Here is a 20232-nt window from a genome sequence, read left to right on the forward strand (position 1 = left end):
AGGACCAAGTCCTGGGGGACTGCACTGCCCATATCCCTCCAAGTTGAAAATGACCCATCCACCACCACTCTCTGGGTGCGACAATCAAGCCAATTTGCCACCCATCTGACTGTAGGCAGATTGAATTAATAATGTGTCCTGGGTAACATGCTCAGAAATAGTCCTTTACTGTCCATATATGTATAGGTGCTGACCCCTCTTTTCACTAGTAGTAGTATGATGGGATTAGTCACAGGAATATTGTTCCCTGTGTAGGAGACCAGATTAAATGCTACTGTAAATCAGTTGAATGCCACTGAAGTCCGGTTGAGATTTGATCCATTATTTGTGTTGCCAAACTTTTTCTTTTTGGTTATTGAAAGTGTTGTGATCAATTCTGTAGAAATTTCAAGCTTCAATTTTTCTCTGCATTACTGTAATAGCAGCTCATTCAGAGCTCAGAAAAGCAAGGGTTGTGCTATAAGTAGCTCTTTTCATTCTGTTTTGAATGCTAGTGCCTCTAGGCAAAGTGCTTTCTCTTTAGATCAGAGACAATAAAGACACAGAACTGAACATCTCCCTCAGCACTTGCCCGAACAGTGAGAAGATAAATTAAGCCTTTGGATGGGAGCAATAAACAAGACAGGGAAGAAAAGTGATGTCTAAAAGAGTTTGTTAGAGGCAAACAGGAGCAGGAGAACCTCTTTGGGAAAGAAAGACTTTGATTTCTAATTGAGCTGATAATTTAGATGACCAACTCCATAAATGTTGATGCTGAGTCAGGCTATGGAGTGCTGGGAAAGCCAACCTGCCCATGTGCCCTGTTTGGTTGGGGATGGGTGTACTGAAGAAACCAGCCTTTCTAGCACCTCCTAGGCCACACTGACTAGAGAACTGGTAGGGAATCCTACCCTTGCATCTTGCTTCCACATCTCTTCTGACTGGCCAATGGAAAAACAGTTGGATAGGCTGAAGGAGAGAATGTATACTGCTGCTGCAGGGATGCAGGGACCTAGAATTAGGGCTGGGGGGTGGGAGATGAGGTTCACAAGAGACTATACTTCATGCAAAAATTGTCTCTTGGCTAACAAAAGCGTTGGGATGGGCTGGTGTGTTGGAGCAACTCCAGAGTGAATTCCTGAGTTTGCAATTCCTGTCAGAGCTTGTAATGGATCTTTCAGAAGGAGAAGCCCCCATCATATAAGCTTCTATCAGGGCAGAAATCTGCAATGAACCTCGAATTCAATTCTGAGGCTTGCACACTGGCTTTGTCCATGATTTTGCAGATACTACTCCCAATTGCTCAGGGTGGTTTAAGTGCTCTCGTCTTAACCAGATCCAGCATCTTATGTAATGTACAGCAGAGAGGAGGACGATAACCCAAGGGGAAGTACTGAAGAACTAATTCAAGGAGCCATGTAAATAGTTTTATTATCTTTTTGTGCTGTGGGGATGGAGAAGGTGGAGAAAAATGGGCACTTCTGTCCTCAGTGAAGCTGTATATATTCTTGCTACCATGTTAATGGAAGAATTTATTAACCTCCCCCTGCAAAAATTCTTCTCGTAGGTTTCTAGGGTTGGAAGGGACCTATTAGATCATCGAGTCTGGGCAGGAAAGATCACTGTGGTCAAGTGTCCCCAGCCAGGTCCTTGTCTAATCTCTTCTTGAATACCTCCAAGATAGGGGAAAGTACCACCTCCCTTGGAAGCCCATTCCATATTTTGGCAACCCTCACTGTAAATAATTTGTTCCTGATGTCCAATCTAAACCTATTCTCCTTCAGTTTATGGCCATTGTTTCTAGTAACCCCAAGGGACAGCCTGGTAAACAGAATATCCTCTATTACCTGCTGCCCCCCTGCCCCCTGATGTGGCTGTCTAAAAACTTAAGATCGCCTCTCAGCCTTCTCTTGCAGATGCTGAACAGATTCACATCCCTCAGTCTGTCTTCATAGGAGCTTACCTGCAGGCCCTCAACCATATGTGTAACCCTCCTCTGAACCTTTTCCAGGTTATCCACATCCCTCTTGAAGTGCGGTGCCCAAAACTGGACACAGTACTCCAGTTATGGCCTCACCAATGCTACATAGAGGGGAAGAATCACCTCCCTAGACCTGCTTGTAATGTACCTGCTAACGCAAGACAAAGCACAGTTAGCCTTAATTATTACCTCGTCACATTGGCAACTCGTTCATTTTTGCATCGACTGTGACTCCAAGATCCCTTTCCAGTGCTGTGCTACATGGAATGGTACTTCCTAGTCTATAGGTGTATTGGTGATTTGTAGTTTTTGTTTTCTCCCCAGGTGCAGCATTTTGCACTTACCTTTGTTAAATTGCATCCTATTCTGATCTGCCCACTTCCCCAGTCTATCCAAATCTGCCTGAATTCGTTCCCTACTCTCTAGTGTGTTTACTATACCCCATAGTTTGGTGTTGTCTGCAAATTTGGACAGAGTGCTTTCTACACCCTCATCCAGATTGCTTATAAAGATATTGAACAGTACTGGTCCAAGGACCGGGACGTGGGGGACACCACTGCCCACATCTCTCCAGGTAGAAACCAACCCATCCACCACAACTCTGGCTGCATTCTATAAGCCAGTTTTCCACCCACCTGACTGGAAAAAATCCACGTTGTAGCTGCTTAGTTTTACTTTGACATGAGTGTCACACCCAATTCTTACAAAACCTTCTTAAAATCCAAGTAAATAACATCTACCTCTACTCCTGCATCTAAGCACTTTGTGACCTGGTCATTAAAAAGTCAGGCAAGATCTTCCTGCTATAAACCCATGCTGGTTGCCCCTTAACGTTGTATTGCCCACTGGTCCCCCACAAATGTGATCCTTAATGATTTTTTTCTAAGGTTTTACCAAGAACAGAGGTGAGGCTAACTAGCCTATAATTACCCAGGTCCTCCTTCCTCCCCTTCTTGAAAATAGGGACCATATTGGCCCTTTTCCAGTTATCTGGGACCTGTCCTGAGTGCCACAAGCTCTCAAACAGTTGCGCCAGTGGTTTTGCTATGACATCGACTAATTCCTTTAGTACCCTTGGGTGAAGATCATCGGGGCCTGCCGACTTAAATATGTCCAACCCCTCCAAGTGCCCCTTCACCAGGTCAGCACTAACTGTTGGTGGATTGGTATCTCTCTTAAGCCAGACTAAAGTCTCATTGGAAGGTGTGTTTGTATCCATGACCAGGAACACAGATACAAAGAAATTGTTTAAGAGCCCAGGAACATGTAAAACTAGGCCCATTGGAACACACTGTTCCCCAAAATGTCTTCCTCTTCCTTTAAATCGACTTGGCTGTTGTGTCTGCATCCTGGAACTCAGCAGACTCTGAGATCTTACTAAGATCTCATTAAGTTCCTATTCCAGCTCTTTGTCCCGGTCCATCCATTTCCAAAACAGTTACATCATAGATTTATCCTCCTTACACCATCACATCTTAGCATAGAGGCACTCAGTGTGCAGGAAAGTCTAACAGAGGCATCAGTCCAACTCTTCAAAGAACTGATGCATTTTAATTTCTGTGGTGGTTTTACTGCCACTAATTTTTTGTGAAACTCTTATAGGACAACTTGTTGTGCTGGCTCTGGAGTTTCTTCATGTTTTCATTAGCAATACTTGTGATTCAAGTCATGTTCATTCTAGCTAGAATTTCAGTTGTCCTGTCCTAGATCTACAAGGACTTCTGATGGTAACATGCTCCTAATATCACTTTTAGGGCAGCTTGCAACAAGGACAATAAATTGCTGTTGAAGAGGTTGATTGAGGGAGGGATGTCAGTGAGCCAGTAGTATGCCTTTGTTGCCATTAGCCTTCTTTGCATACTGGGCTGCATTAGTAGGAACATTGCTAGCAGATCAAGGGAAGTGATTATTCCCCCGTATTCAGCACTGATAAGACCACATCTGGAGTACTGTGTCCAGTTTTGGGCCCCTCACCACAGAAAGGATGTGGATACATTAGAGAGTCCAGTGGAGGGCAACAAAAATGATTGCTGGGGCTCATAACTTCTGAGGAGAGACTGAGGGAACTGGGTTTATTTAGTCTGGAGAAGAGAAGACTGTTAGGGTGACAGTATTTGGATCTTAGGGAGCATTGGATTTGCAGCTGAATAAAAAGCTATAACCTGTGGCCTAGCAAGCTGCTAACTACAAGGCAGAATGGTATGTTAAAAGTAACATTGCAAGATGCTTAAGCAAGCGTTTTCCTAACAATATGGTAGTGTTGTAAGATATATAGTTCACTGTGTAAGAAAAACAGGATGCAGACCACTGGCTATCATTAGGAGATAAAGCAGAAGTAAGACCTTTGAGATGGTGAGGAAATCAGCAAGAGAGCAAGTGACAAAGAGAAGCAAGGGTCAGGGTCTTAGGCATGCACTCATAGCAAAAAGGTATGTAAATAAGTGAAATGCATAGGTAATTTAATGCTAATGAAATTAACAGTAAACAGAGGTGGAGCTTCAGATGGGAAGGAATAAGGATAGAACAAAGGCGGGACAAAGGTGGGGTAAATGTTAATGAGCATAAACCAAGGTGTATAAATATCGAAAGAACTAAAGCTTGTGGCAGCTCCCTGGTTTGTTAGAGCTGGCCCAAAGCTGTCTCCATTTTGAATAAAGCCGTTGACGAGCAATGTGTGCATCGATCTGTTGTCTCCTTAGTCACTGGGCATCACATGGAGTCAAGGTCTAACAAAGACTGAGGAGGGATTTAATAGCAGCTACCTGAAGGGTGGTTCCAAAGGGGATGGAGCTAAACTGTTCTCAGTGGTGGCAGATGGCTAAACAAGGAGCAATGGTCTCAGGTTGCAGCAGGGGAAGTTTAGGTTAGATATTAGGAAAAAAATTCTCACTAGGAGGGTAGTAAAACACTGGAACAGGTTACCCAGAGGGGTTCTAGAATATCCATCCTGGGAGGTTTTTAAGACCCGGGTAGACAAAGCCTTGGCTGAGATGATCTAGTTAGTCTAGTCTTTGACCAGGGGATTGGACTAGATGACCTCCTGAAGTCCCTTCCAACCCTCATTTCCTATGATTCTAGATGAGTTCCTTGATGCAGGCAGCCCTATTTGTGCAGTTAAATGACTTCTAGCAACCTTGATCGTTGTACGTGTCGTGGAAACACACGCAGCATACTTTTGGGTCAGGTCAGCAGAAGCTTTTATTCAAAAGAAACTACAGCTGTAGGGGGAGTTCCAAAGTGACATGGATTTCCCAAGCACTTGGAAGGGGTCCCCCCCCCAAGAGCAAAATCAGGAGGCTTATATACTTTTTAACAGTCGCTTACAACTCACGTGATCGTATAGTGAAATTAGCGTGAAAAGCGGCTATAATATTACTTCATTATTTCTTTGCTGTAATCAGGATGGGAACTAATGGGGGAGGCGAGGTTAGTTCACAAACCTCCTTCTTGCACCTGGAAATCAACTTTGTACATACTTTTTTGCTACCTTCAAGGCCGCGGTGAGCGAAGCAGTTGCAGAGGAGTTACAAAGAACAAACACTTGCCCTTATCTGTTCTACTGTACAGAGCCAGCAATTCTCCACAAAGCGGTTATGTCATCTTATAACTAAAATAATCAAAGTTTAAGGCGCATATTTTTTCTGATTCCACAGCCCCCCCCCTTTGAGACTATTTAGTCTCACTTTAGCCTTAAACTTCCATTCTCATGAGCCCCTCTATTTCATCACGTAGCCTTTCATGTTTTCTTTCAATCTGCTCACACTTTTGTAACACCATTATTCTAGACTCTGCTGTGGGTTTTCTTGCCTTGCTAAAGCTTCTCCTGCTGGCTTTCACACAGCAGAGGATCAGTTGCACTAAGACATAAAACATTATCAGAACTATCAAGACAAACAATAGTCCATACAGGATTTTCTTGCCAAGGGCCCCGAAATCTGGGAGCCAGGAGGTTAGCCAAGACCACATTTCTTCTAGACCCCAGTCAGTAGTTTCTGAGGCCACTTGATGTAAGACCCTTAACTGATTTCGGATTTTGCGAATGTCAGTTTCGATTCGCATGTCCTGATTGACATAGACACAACAGGTGGAGTTTACTAAGGCACATACTCCTCCCTGGGATATCAATAGGTAATCTAGGGCTATGTGGTGTTGTATAGTTACTTGTGAGATCTGGGAGATCTCTTTTTGCAGAGCCTGAATTGCATCCGCAGTGGCATTTCCCATAGCTTCCATTGTGGCTGAAATGTTAATTATGGCTAGTTCCAATTCTCTTACTCCAAGCCACGGTATGAAGGTTCTCACAAATCGATGGAACCCTGTGTTTCTGGTAGCTAAGGGGTTAACCGCCCTTTTCATGTGATGGTTGAAATTTTTTACTTGTTCCAGATATATTGCACTATGCATTTCGAAACCAGGGATAACACGTCCAAGAGTGCATGCCCCCACCCAATTCCAGGGCAAGATTTTATGAGCCCTGTTTCCGCAGAGCCAGCAAAGGCCTGGGGCAGAAAGGGTACTCAAATCTCAACAGGTGTTGTGCCATATCCGGCACTTTCGATTGATATGCATCGTATAGGACGGACCACGTTCAGCTGCTATCCTGCTGGACCGAGATATATTATAAGAAGTAAAATTGGAGTCAATGTAAAATTCCGATCTGTTTGCAATGAGAGCAACATGAGGTTCCTTAGAAAAGTTGTAAACCATGAATCCTGTACAATTGAGAGAGGATACGTTACCCAACAGGATTTCACTGGTGCTACTAGGGCTATAATCTAGAGTAGTTAGGCAATGAGGGTAGTGTCCTACAGGTGTGGCTTTATTATAAGCTCCAGTGTTGTTGGATCTGTAACAGAAAGGCGCCTCTATTCTTGGGGAGATTATTCAGTTAGCAGGTGCGGCCCTCCATTCTTTAGGAGCGGACCGATGGACAGCTAACGAGTAGTGTCTAACGAAGCTGCCGTTTATTGTTCCCCATTGCTGGAGGGATATTGGTACTTCGATCATTGGGATTCCTTGGTGTAGGTGTGTTGGGCTGTGAGAGCATATCCAGCAGTCACTTTTATTTCCAGCTTGAGCCACCGTACGGGAGATCTGCAAATACAGTTTGTTTTTTTTTTCCCACCCCCCTTGGGTGATATTGAGATACCCAAGTGTGATATATAAGGATATCAGTGCCATTTTTAGATACAGGAGGGACAAAGAATCTTAACAACAAACATAACCAGCACCAGTAAGAAAAAGAACACTACCAGCCAAACCCAGGATGGCAGCCAAAGTCTTTTTTTGTCCTCTGGGCTCAAGTTACCTAAAGGACTGATAATGTCAGCTCTTGGTCTTGATCGAGGTGGTGATCTTCCGAATGGGAGCATTCACTTTCTTCGAGGCCGAAGATGATATCTTCGTTCTTCAACTGATGAATCCAGCTGGGCTGAGGTGTTGGGTTCAGGGGAGAGGTTACTAGCACTTGCACCCTGATGCTCCTCACTTGCCTGAGTGAGGTCCTGAGGGTCTTTGTCCTTGGCCTCAGGGAAAGATCCCAACCTTGGTTGGAATACAGCTGCTTCGGGGTCCAATGGAGGTGATACCTTCTTGCAGCGTGAGGCGTGAGTCCACGTTTGGTGACCTTGGCAACAAACAGCAGAATTAGTGGTCAGAAGTACCTGGAAAGGTCCTTTCCATCTGGGTTGAAGTGCGTTTTTTCTGTTGATAGACCTTTACGTAGATCCAATCCCCTGGTTTGAGGTTGTGACAAGGAACATCCGGTGGTTGAGGTAAGGCTTCTTGGATCTGTGAATGAACAGACCTGGCATACTTCATTAATGCCTTGCAATAATTTAGTACAGTTTCATCAGTTAATTGTAGGTCTGTTTGGTGAGGGGCAACAGGTGGTGTAGCTGGCATCCTCATGGGTCATGCCATGAGTATTTCATAAGGGGTTAGGCCATGTTTTCTGTTAACAGTGTTTCTAATGTGCATAAGGGCAGTGCATTAGGCCATTTGAGGCCTGTTTCAGCACAAATCTTCGAAATGCGCGTTTTTAAATCAGAGTTTTTACGTTCTACAGCACCACTTGATTGTGGATGATAACTACAGTGTAGGTGTTGCTGTATGTTGAGTGCTTGGCAGATGTTTTTTATTATCTGTCCTGTGAAATGGGTGCCGCGGTCACTATCTATTGTGAGGGGCAATCCAAATCTAGGGATGAATTCTTTGAGCAATTTCTTTGCTACAGTGATGGAATTAGCACGTACGCATGGGTAGGCTTCCACCCATCCAGAGAACACATCAATAATAACAAGAATGTACTCGTAAGAACAGCACTTAGGTAGCTGCGCAAAATCAATTTGCAGATTTACAAACGGTCCCCATGGAGGGGGATGGGCTGCGGGTGTCGTTTTTACCCGTTGCCCAATGTTGTGAGCTAAGCAGATGGGACAGGAGCTACAGTACTGTTGTGCCATGGAAGGAAAATTTGGGGCAAACCAATTTCTTTGTACTGTAGCAATCATCACCCCTTTGCTTGTATGGGCCACAGAGTGGGTTAAACGAGCAAGATGTGGCAAAAGCTCTCGCGCCACCGGGCGGCCGTCCGGGGAGCGCCAGAGAGAGTCGGGGTGCAGTGAACATCCTGCACGCAGCCAGTCACTTATTTCCTTTTTTGGGGCCTGATTTTGAAGAAGGGCCAGACTTGAAAGGCTAGCCAAAGCTAGCCCCTCGAACTGACCTCAAGGACATTCCTATCCCAAACTCTGACCTTGTTTTGTTTGTTGATGGTTCCTGTCTTAGAAATGATGCAGGCAAATTAGTTGCGGGATATGCAGTATGCACTCAGTATGCTGTTTTGGAAGCCTATTCTTTACCCCAAGCTCGTTCTGCTCAAGTTGCTGAACTCATTGCTTTAACACGTGCTTGCATTCTTTCAAAAAAATCAAACCACAACCATTTATACTGACTCTAAGTATGCTTTTGGTGTTGTTCATGATTTTGGACAAATCTGGAAACAAAGAGGGTTCCTCACTTCATCAGGGACCCAAATCAGTCATGGTTGTTATGTAAAAGCACTCTTAGAAGCTGTTCAATTGCCTCTTGCTATTTTTAAATGTAAAGCTCATGAGAAACCCTTTGATGTCACACGAGGAAATGATCTGGCAGACCGTTCTGCCAGAAATGCGGCCCTTTCTGGCCCACAGGCTCCTAACTCTGTTTTTGTTTGTTTTTCAGCAGACTAGGTAGGATAGGTGTGTTGCAGGGGGAGCGTATTGGGACAATAATCCCTTGCTCAAGGAGTGAGGAAACGACAGGCTTGATCCCTTCCTCAGCTTTCTTTGAGATGGGGTACTGTGGGACACGAGGAAGTGGCTTGGCAGGGTTCAGGATGATACGCACTGGTTCAGCACTCAGCATGTGCCCCACTTCATTCACATGGGTGGACCACAGCTGTGGAGGTACTTGTGCCAACAGTTCCTCTTGCAAGTAGGAAGTGTCAGGATCAGAGTACTCCTGGGTTAGCAAAACCACAAGCTCGGTTTCCCTATGTTCCGATACCTCAAGGTAAACACCATCTGGGCTACAATAAATCACGCACCCCAGTTTACACAGCAAATCCTTACCAAGAAGGCTGACAGGTGCACAGGGGCTAAGAAGAAAGGCATGATTTTCAGACAAAGGGCCAATAGAGATGGAGACGGGTTCAGAGACGGGATGTGGGATAGGTTGTCCGCCTATACCGACAGCATTTATAGTTTCAGGAGAATAAGGTAGAAAAGGAAACTCAGCAGCCTTTAGCGTGGAGCAGGACGTTCCGATGTCGACAAGACAGGAGACAGGTTTACCAGAAATAAGGCATTCAACAAACGGAACAGATTGGTCAGTAGCAAGCAAAGGAGCAATGATGTCACTGTCCCTCAGGCTGTCCTATTCAACACTGGGAAAATTGACAGGAAGTGGAGGTGGGGTCTGGGTCCTTGGCCGGGGCGGTTGGGGCATTCTGATTTCCAATGTCCTTCTTGCTTGCAGTAATGACATTGGTTCCCATAGCCTGGGTTTTGTGGGCTCAAAGCTCTATCTCTTCCCCTGAATCTACCTGGGCCTCCCCTTCCCCGTCCTCATCCCCTTCCTCTACCTGGACCCTGCAACTGAGAAATCTGTAAGGCCATTAACTTGAACTCGGCATTGTCTTTAGACCGTTCCAATTTGTTATGAAAATGGTTAGCCGCAGCAAGGACTTCGGTCAAATCTTTAGTTTCCCAGCCAATAATTACTGTTTGAATTTTCTCAGCAATTTTAGGGTTAAGTCCCTGGACGAATGCTGCCACTATTGCTTGTTTAGTATTTCCGACTGGGTTATCCATTCCTAAGTATCGTTCAAATGCCTGTTTGAGGCGTTCTAAATAGTCATTGGGGTGTTCATTTTTGTTTTGTTTACAGGTATTTATTTTGGTCCAGTCTGTCTTTTTTGGGCAAATTGTGAGAACTGCCTGAACCAAAGCATTTCTCTTGTTAATAAAGTCTTGGCCAATCCCTGGGTTTTGATCTGGCCAAGTACAGGCAGCGTACAGACGTAGCATAGTTTCCTTGGGCAAAATCGATCGCATGAGCTGATTAATGTCAGCCCATGTTGGATTATAACAATTTATAACAGTCTGCAATTCTTCCTGAAATTTTTCTGGGTCTTCCCTGATTTTTGGGAACTTTTGAGTTAAATTGTAGAGATCACCTGGAGTCCAGGGTGCATGCACAGTTACTATATTTTGTGCATCGGTGCCAATGCCTGGCATTTGTCTTAGGGGGTAAACTTATGCAGTTCGGGATCTCAGATTGATGGGAGATCTTTCCATGCCTATTCCCATTCTTCTAAATACACCTGTGGTGGGTTGTGACCCAGGAGTAAATTGCCACACTGGTGATGATTGAGTGGCAGATATGGTGGATGAGTCCGGACTATTAAGCTCCGTGGATGGATTTACTGAAGGAGCTTCAGCTAATGGGTTACTAGCCTGGGCTGCAGCCTGATGTTGAACCGGTTGTTGCTGATGTGGGAGTCCCAGGAGAGCAGGGTTCGAACAAAGGTCAAGGATATTCTCTGCTGGCTCCGGTGGTGGGGGCGCCCCGGGCAATGTTGGATACATCGGAGCGGTGGCCGGCGTGTAATTTGGGGGAGTAGCCAATTTCTCCCGAACAGCTTTTAACTGCTGTTTTAATTTTTCTTGAGAGTCTTTTAGGCTCCTAGTTTGAGATTCTGTCCGCCTTTTGGACATTTCATCATACCAATAAAAGAACGCGTCCCACTGGTTTTGTGGTGTTTTGGATCCACGGGACTCTAAAGCCCCTCTCAAGTGCACTATTTTATCCTGATCAAATGTTCCTTCCTGTGGAAAATGCTTCACAGGATCATCCCTAGTATACCAGTTCCACTTATCCAGGTACTTGCAAGTCTCGGGAGAATAGTGTGTGTACATAAAGTACGCCGGAGTCCCCTTAGAGGGGACAGGAACTTGTTTAGACTGACTTGTTCCCATTTTCAGTCATACAGGGAGACGTAGGAGAGGCTTATTTAGGATGTCCGGGCCGCTCAGTGCCTTGCCCCGCAGTTTTTCACTGCCCAGACAAAAGGCTTCTGACCCGACACCGGCTCATAAAATAGAAATGGGGAGGGAAACACTAGAGGGATCCTTTTACTCCTGCTCTTGGCAGAAGCTACTAGGACAAGGGGTTTGGAAAAGACAAAATCACTCAGACGCCCTGTCCACTGGGTCACGAGGTTCCAGTTGGGCCCCCTTGCTTTCAAAACTGCCCTGTCAGGCAGAATTGGGGCGGCTGAACCCAACCGTAGTCTCAGTCCGGGTCAGTGGCTCATATTTCTAAATACACGCACATGCACATTTATTCAGTCAGCCAGACCTCCTACCCCACACCGCCTTAGTTAATTAACTACAAGCCCGATGTGCTGTTGGATGAAGGTGCCTCAAACAGTTTCTCCCTAAATAAAACGTACGTTACCAGACACAAAATGGGATCCTTTACCAGACAGAAAATTTTAGCCGGCAGTAAGGTTCAGACTGACCTGTTTTAACAAGGTTCAGATCCAGTTACCACGGCCAAGTTGGGAGCCTACAGGCAGTCCTCCTCCAAAACCCCAATAGAGATTTTGAATTAGGTCTCTTACCTCTCAAGTTTGGCCCCTCGGGGTTCGGGGGGGGGGGGGCAGCCTGCGGTCCTCCTTCCTCAGCCTGTGTTCTGGATCCGAGTCACGGCACCAGGAATTGTCGTGGAAACACACGCAGCATACTTTTGGGTCAGGTCAGCAGAAGCTTTTATTCAAAAGAAACTACAGCTGTAGGGGGAGTTCCAAAGTGACATGGATTTCCCAAGCACTTGGAAGGGGTCCCCCCCCCCCCCCCCCCAAGAGCAAAATCAGGAGGCTTATATACTTTTTAACAGTCGCTTACAACTCACGTGATCATATAGTGAAATTAGCATGAAAAGCGGCTATAATATTACTTCATTATTTCTTTGCTGTTATCAGGACGGGAATTATGGGGGAGGTAGGGTTAGTTCACAAACCTCCTTCTTGCACCTGGAAATCAACTTTGTACATACTTTTTTGCTACCTTCAAGGCCGCGGTGAGCGAAGCAGTTGCAGAGGAGTTACAAAGAACAAACACTTGCCCTTATCTGTTCTACTGTACAGAGCCAGCAATTCTCCACAACGCGGTTATGTCATCTTATAACTAAAATAATCAAAGTTTAAGGCATATATTTTTTCTGATTCCACATACGGTAGGGTGAGGCAGAGAGAGAAGAGAAGCCTCAGACACTGTAGCAACTAGAAGTTAGAATCCGAAGAAGTTGGGAACAGCCAGAGAATTAATTTCAGGCTTTTGTCAACAAGTTGTTGTTTTTCTTTTTCTTCTTTTGACTCTACCTTTTAGTTCAGGTTTGCCTTTAAGGTAGGGATAATTTTTTGCTCGTGGACACTAAGGATATCTGGAAGGGAAGCTGGCAGGGAGGCATGGTTCAGATGCACTTTATATAGACAGAATCAGAGATGCATAAACTGTTATGAGCTGAAGCTCACTTCATCAGATGCTGTGAAAGGACATCAGTGGAAAGCCATCCATTACAGTACAATGCCTTTTTACCATTTAATCTGAGTTGATTTTTTTTTTTTCTTTCTAACTGGAGTGCTAAACTCAAATGTTAATCTCTTGTTTCAGTTTCCTAAAGTTTCTATGAATTCAATAAGCCCAGATGTCTCTCCTCTTGGGTCTGAATATTCAGCTGCAACGCATCAAATACTATTAAGAGTGGCAAGTAGTTCCTTTCCCAGGCGGTAGGGCTTTCACCTCATTCATTTCTTCCAGGCTCAGTGCTCACCACACACCAGCCAGGATTCTTCACTTATCTTCTCTGAGACACAGATCTTGGCCTTTCTGGAATCATCCACCCTAGATCTTGCAGAAATCTTTCTTGCATATGGAGAAAAGTAGTCCAATAACAGATTTAATTTTTTGTGAAACTCTTATAGGACAACTCCCTCCCTCTTCCTCCTGCCAACCTCTTTCCTGACCCCCACCAGTTTCCTGGGTCAGGTCTTAAGCTCTAGAGGTCCACCTCCAATCTGTGAAAATCCAGTAACACTTAATGTGGCACATTCTCATATCATAATGGACCAATAGGCACACTTTTTTGATGCAGTGGCATCTAGGGTCTCCAAGCTCCCCCTGTCTCCCTGACCTTGGTTTCTTGCCCCCACTCCTGGGGCAACATAGCATAGGGCAGCATAGCAGGAGGAACCTGGGGTGCCCATGCTGTGCATGGGGCAGGGGAGGGGCTGGACTACTTGCACTGGGTGCACAGCCCTTCTCTTTGGAAGCTGGTAGGGGATTTCCTGCTTGAGTCAGTTCAGGTCAAGCTCTGCCTGAGCAAGTTTGCTAGGATGATAAATCTCAGCCAGCAAATATTTATGTAGCTTATTTCTCTAGAGAGAACATTTTAAATGGGAAGCACCCATTCAAATACACTGTCCCAGCAGTGATTGGATTTGCAATAAGTACTGAGCAGTATTGATCCTGCTAGTAATAAATAATCCAATGAAGATAACAATTTAAGTCAGATGTCATGTCCTGCCTGTAACAGAGAACCTATGGCTTCTGTTACTTTAGGAGGGAAACAATTTGGGCAAACACAGTGCTCAGGAAGACAAATAAGGGTTAGCTGCAAAGGGATGGACAGCCAGAAGCTGAAATTTCCTGTTACTGTGCTAATAGTACAATAGGATGGAGTACTGCTGAAGCAAGTCACCTGGCTGGAAGTAGGCAGGGCCCTAGCAGCATATAAGCCAGAGCCAGAGCAAGCAGTTTGGCCCTGAAGGCCTAAGGGAAAGGAGCTCTTCTGTAAGCTGCCTGTTGATGAATGGCTGCAGGAGATCCAGGCTTGCTGTTTTCTGGCTCGGAAAGAGCTCTGAGGGCTGGTAGGGGACTGTGACCAGGAATAAAGAGATTTAGTAGACTGCCAGCGTACTTAGAGTTAAGTTATACCTGGAGTGCTTGTATTTTTGTTCATGTTTGAACCAGTGTACCAGGTTTGGGACTGTAGGGGAGGTTTGGAGGTCCCAGTAGTGCCAGAGAGGCATGGAGTTAGCCAGAGTGGGCCCAGGACCTGGAGAGGAGCCAGCATGGGGCTAGAGAGCCCAGAGATGGCAAGGCAAAGGTGAGAGCTCAGGAACTGGATCAGATGTCATGGACCTATGCTAAAAAGCTCCAGCTAGAAAAGGGGTAGAGGCCAAGAAGCCTGAGACCACAAAAATGAAGACTGATTAATCCAGGTGTGGCCAATTATTGTGGCTGAAGGGCCACTTAATGACTTTTTGTGAGCTGTTGAGGGCCACAAGTATAGCTCCACCCCCTCAAGCAAATCCCAGGATGTCATTCTCCTATTGTACTTGGCCTTGGTGAGGCTTCAGCTAGAGTGCTGCATCCAGTTTTGGGCTCCACAATTAAAAAAGGATGTGGAGAAGCTTGAGAGAGTCCCAAGGAGAGCCACACGCATGATCAGAGGTCAGGAAAAAAGACCTTACAATGACAGGATGAGAGCTATGGGACTCTTCAGCCTGAAAAAGCACAGGTTCAGGGGTGTTCCAGAGGCCTCGTATAAGTTTATCAGGGGTGCTCACCAGGAGCTGGGGCAACATCTGTTCACCAGAGTGCCCCAAGGGATGACAAGATCAAACGGTCACAAACTCCTCTATGACGTTTCAGGCTGGACATAAGGAAATAGCTTCTTTACCGTCCGAGCCCCCAAGGTTTGGAATAGACTGCCACCAGAGGTGGTTCAAGCACCTACTTTGAATGCCTTCAGGAGACATTTGGATGTCTATCTTGCTGGGATCCTATGACCCCTGCTGACTTCCTGCCCCTGGGGCAAGGGGCTGGACTCAAAGATCTTCCGAGATCCTTTACAGCCCTAATGTCTATGAAATCTTGATAGGTGCCCTCTCCCTGATTTGCCATCTTGGGACTGGACCTCCCACCCCCTAACCCCTGAACTTTGCCCCCCAGAAGTACTCCTTTTCAGGGGATGGGGGAGGAGTGGTTGCTATCTTGGAACCAGAAAAAAATCATACACTAAAAATCAAACATCCACTATAATATATATTTTAATTTTATTTAAAAAAATATTTTATTCTGATTTATGTACGTTTGTATAATATAGGTAATCGCATAATAGCTCAAAATGATGTCTTACACCTGTATATTGTGATATGTGTGGGGTTTGTGAAGACTTCTGGGGGTTTGTGGGCCCCCCACACTTCTTTATGAGAGACAGCCCCTGCCATGGGCAGTGGGCTCTTGGGGTGCTCATGGCCTGTGGCAGGCAGAACCCCCGGCGGCATGTGGCTCTGGCTGAGTCCCGAGAGCTACACATAGTGGCATGGAGCTGATCCGGCCTGCTTGCATGTGTCTTCAAGCTGGACCAGGCTGGCTTCGTGATAGCCCGTGAGGCTCCTGGCACTGCAGGTGGGAGTTGCGTGCCACCAGACTGGCTTGGGCCAGCTCCATGCCTCCACATGGGGCTTCCAGCACTCCAGCAGGGAGCCCTATGTAGAGGCATGTAGCCAGCCTGGCCTGATGGCATGCAACTCACTGTGGATCCTGGCCTACATGCTATCAGGCCAGGTAGGCTCTGTGCCGCTATGTGCAGCTCTTAGGTTTCACCCAGAGCCACGCACCACCAGGGGGACCCTGCCTGCCATGGACCAGGAGTGCCTTGAGGGCATGCTGCTGCTGTCGCCACTGGCAGTGGGGGCTGTATGCCATGGCACAGCCATGTGGTAGGGGGGGCCCACACCCACCCACAAACCTCACACCCATCCATCCCTCCTGTAGGCAGGAGCTCCCCTCCCATTCACCAGCTGTCCAGTAGTACAGTGCTTCCACATGGCACACCCAGCTGGAGTGCTGGGAAGCCCCTGGAGGTGGAGGCACATAGCCCACCTGATCCGATAGGATGCGACCTCTGAAAGCTTGCCTTCTACTGCCTTTCAGAGGAGAAGCTGCAGGCTGGTAACTGATTGTTTTTTGGAAGGACCTTGCAGGCTGGATAGAATGGCCGGATCTGGCCCATGGACCATATTTTGCTCTTCCCTTGGATTAAACAATAACACTAGTGAGGCTTGGCCATGGCAAAAAGGGGAGGTAAGGGGGCCACAAAATTAGTCCTTAAGGCAGCCAGCTGTTAGAGTCTAGCTTGTTCCTGTATGAGGGCTTGGTCTAGGGTCCCTGTGGCAGCATCCCCTTCAAAAATATGTATTTATATCAAGGTGTGGCAGGTGGGAAGAAGGGGAGGATTCCCAGAGAGCCAGGGTAGAGCAGCAGCTACGTGGCCACCAAGGGGTATCACGGTAACCAATGGGGCTCAGAATTCCTTACACTGGCTTAACACTCAGATGCTGTAACCTGAGGAGGGTAAAGTAGATGCAAAGTATGTCAACTTCTAGCAAGGCTTTTGACCAACTCTCCCAAGTCCTCCTTATAAGTGAATTAATTAAATACAGCCTAGATCAGAGCTGGCCAACTTTATGGCAACCAGAGGCTGCAGTCTGCACAGACTGCAAACTGGAGCTAGGGACAGACATTCAAAAAGCCTAAGCCTAAATTGATTCAATCTTTGTAGGTTAGTCTGACCTGGCTAGGCTAAATCACTTAACTCCACAGACGTCCCAGAAATGCAGGCACATGCCTGCAATGGCTCAGGCTAGAAGCTGAGGGGCACTAGAGCAGCCCTCCCTTCCCTTGCACAGAGTTGAGCTGAGGAGGGCATGGCCAGGCCCTGGGCAGGATTAGGGAGGAGTTCCTCCCCCCCCCCCCCTTGAATGTTAACAGCATTTATCAGCTCTGTTATCAGCATGTATTATCCCATCAGAAAACAAACAGCCTCTCTCATTAGTTCAAACTCTTCTTAAACAAAGAAGGAATGGAGGGACATTACCAGCTGAGCTTTGATTAGCTCCAAAAAGTCCTAAGATGATATTGCTATCTGCCACAACGTGTAGCCAACATGTGGTCTGCTAGCTAACGCTGAGATGTCTGTGTAAGGCAGAGGGAGTCGGGAGGGGAAAGCAGGAGGACACCAGGCAGATGTTGCTGTGCCTGCAAGTCTCTGCCGGAGCTCTGGCTAGGGCCTGCCTTGCTGTGGAGCAGAGAGCATGCCCAGATGCTGGGGGAGTCTGATTTAGCTTAAACCATCAATGGTCTGGGACAGACACTGCATATTGGTTTGACCCAAATTGGTTAAGTCTGATACTACATTTAACCAGGTTTATCTTAAACTAGTTTCAGCCATTTTTAAACTGGTTTATGTGCACTGAACATCTGTTCTGTTACAGGTTTAAACCAGTTTCTGATCACTTGAATCAGTTTGTGTAATGGCTGTCCTTAGCCTAGGGGTCTGCCTTTCCTCTTTCTCCTCCCTCTCTCCACTTCCAGTCTGCTGTGTGTAGTCTCACCCTGCTCCCAGCTGGATGTGCTGCATAGGCAGCTCCTGCTGTGTAGGCATCCCCACTGTGTGACCTATGTGAGTAACTCAGCCCCTTTCCTCACTGCACATTCAGCACAGGCATGCTAGCTTCTCTGCTGCACGCACCAAGCAGGCAGTTCCTCCCTCTGCCACTGTGTATAGCATGGGTAGCCCAGCTCCTTCCCTGATGTGCACCCAGTTTGAGTATCCCAGCCCCTCCCATACCCCATGCAAACCATAAGCACTCTGGCTTCCTCCAGCTATACGCTCTGGCCCCCAGGCAGGAAGCGGAAGCCAGAGCCAGGGAGGTAGGGGGAACTTGGAGACCCCAGGTGCTACTGTATCCAAAACAGTGAAGGGAGCAGTGTCTGGGCTGGAGCCAGCAGGCCACATGTAGCTCAATTTGGCAGGTGGCCAGTTGGATTAGCTCTGGTGTAGATAAAGCTACTATAAAGTGGATGCATAACTGGTTGGCTATTCATGCCCAAAGAGTAATAATCAATAGTTTAATGTTCAATTGGAAGGAAGTATCAGTGGATTTACTGAGAAGTCTGATACTGTTCAATAGTTTCATTAATCCTGGAGAAGGAACTAATTAAATTTGGGGAAGATGGTAAGTGGGATGGGGTAGCAGACACTTAAGAGCAGAGGTCTCAAACATATGGCCCATGGGCAGATCCAGTCCGGGTCATCCAGCCTGTAGAGCTTCTCACTATGTCAGCACAGCCAGAACCTAATGGGTTAATGGAGCTGCCAGCAAAGATAGGTACCCTTTCACCCCAGTTTTCCTTTTTTACCTTTTTCCATTTTATGCTAGAGATGAAAACCAGCAGCAATCAGTGACATAGGGGAGCCCATGGAGGCTGCCAGGGAATATGGCTTATTGACTTTTTTGAGTTCAACACAACTGCTTTAGATGACAAGATTCGGATTCAAAATGATCTTGATTAAATTTAGAAAGCGATCTGAATGAAATAGGCTGAAAAGTGCAAAGTGCACTAGAAAGATCTGCACATAGGAAGGAGCAATCAGATGCACAAATTAAAATGCATTTGTGGAGAAAAAGATCTGGAAATGTCTGGATCATAAGTAGATACGAGCCTACAGTGTATTATTGTTGCCAAAAAAACCCAAAAACAAAAGCAGCAGCTAGTAGCATACTGGGATGTACTAGCAAGAGTGTTTTATGCAAGTTGCTGGAAGTGATTCTTTCCCTCTACTTCATTACCAGCAGAAAGATCTAGAAAACATGACACACAAAGGCTGTAAGAATTAGGATTATTTAAATCTTGAAAAGAGAAGACTGAGGGAAGACAAGTCTTGAAATACAAAGAGGGTTTTTTTACGTAAAAGGATGATGTCCATTTGTTCATTGTAGGCAGAACAAGAAGTATTAAGCTTAAAATGCAGCAAGGGAGATTTAGAGTACATATTAAGAAGAAATGTCTATCTATGGCAGTAGTTAAACACTGGAGCAGATTACTTAGGGAAGCTGTGGAATCTCCATCAGTGGAGGCTTTTAAGTGCAAGCTAGATGAACATTGGTCTGTTTTGGTTTGGACACAAATGATCCTACCTTGAGCAGGGGAAGGGGTGGATGAGATGACCTCTTGAGTCCCTTCCTATTTCTCTGATTTTTGTAAGAAATCAAAACTGCTACTCTTTTACAGGGTGTGGGGGAGGGGGGAGAGTTTCAGGGCATTTGATGTTTTTATGAAATCCTCAGCTCCTGTATCTTGTTACATGCGAATCTCAGCTTTCATTTAAGCAAAGTGAAGAAAGCAAGTTTCTGGGTGGCAGAAAAAAGCTCACAAGTGTAAGTCTGAAAGCCTCCAAGCAGAAGGAAAATGTTAGTTAAACTATATAATGATTTTCAGCCAGGTCTCAATCTGAAGCCAGGCTTATATCATGGTCCTTACACCATAATGCTACTCAGGGGTGCACTGTGGAACCATACCTCCCCATCAGAACTCTAGAACAGCATTTCTTAACCTGTGGGTCACAACCCAAAAGTGGGTTGCAAGAATATTTCAAAGGCCTGCGAGCAGGTGCCAGAAAAACGCATGAAATCATGGGTTTCCCCTTGCAGGCTGGCAGTGATCCAGTCTGCAAGGGTCTGCTTGGGGCATGGCCAGCACACAGCCAGGAAGGATAATGGGAGCAGCCCTAGCATCTGGATGAAAGTAAGTGTATGGGGAGCAGGGGTTGGAAGGCTTGGGGACTGTCAGGGTGGGGCAGGCACCAGCAGGACC

The 20232-nt window shown here is 46.1% G+C and overlaps 1 long non-coding RNA gene across 3 annotated transcripts in view; it reads left to right on the forward strand.

The window, feature by feature from the left end:
* Positions 1–20232, forward strand: part of LOC132247338 (uncharacterized) — a 99955-nt gene that overhangs the window by 15780 nt on the left and 63943 nt on the right. The window lies entirely within an intron of this gene.

This window comes from Alligator mississippiensis, chromosome 1, assembly GCF_030867095.1.
Source record: "Alligator mississippiensis isolate rAllMis1 chromosome 1, rAllMis1, whole genome shotgun sequence".
Lineage (NCBI taxonomy): Eukaryota > Metazoa > Chordata > Crocodylia > Alligatoridae > Alligator > Alligator mississippiensis.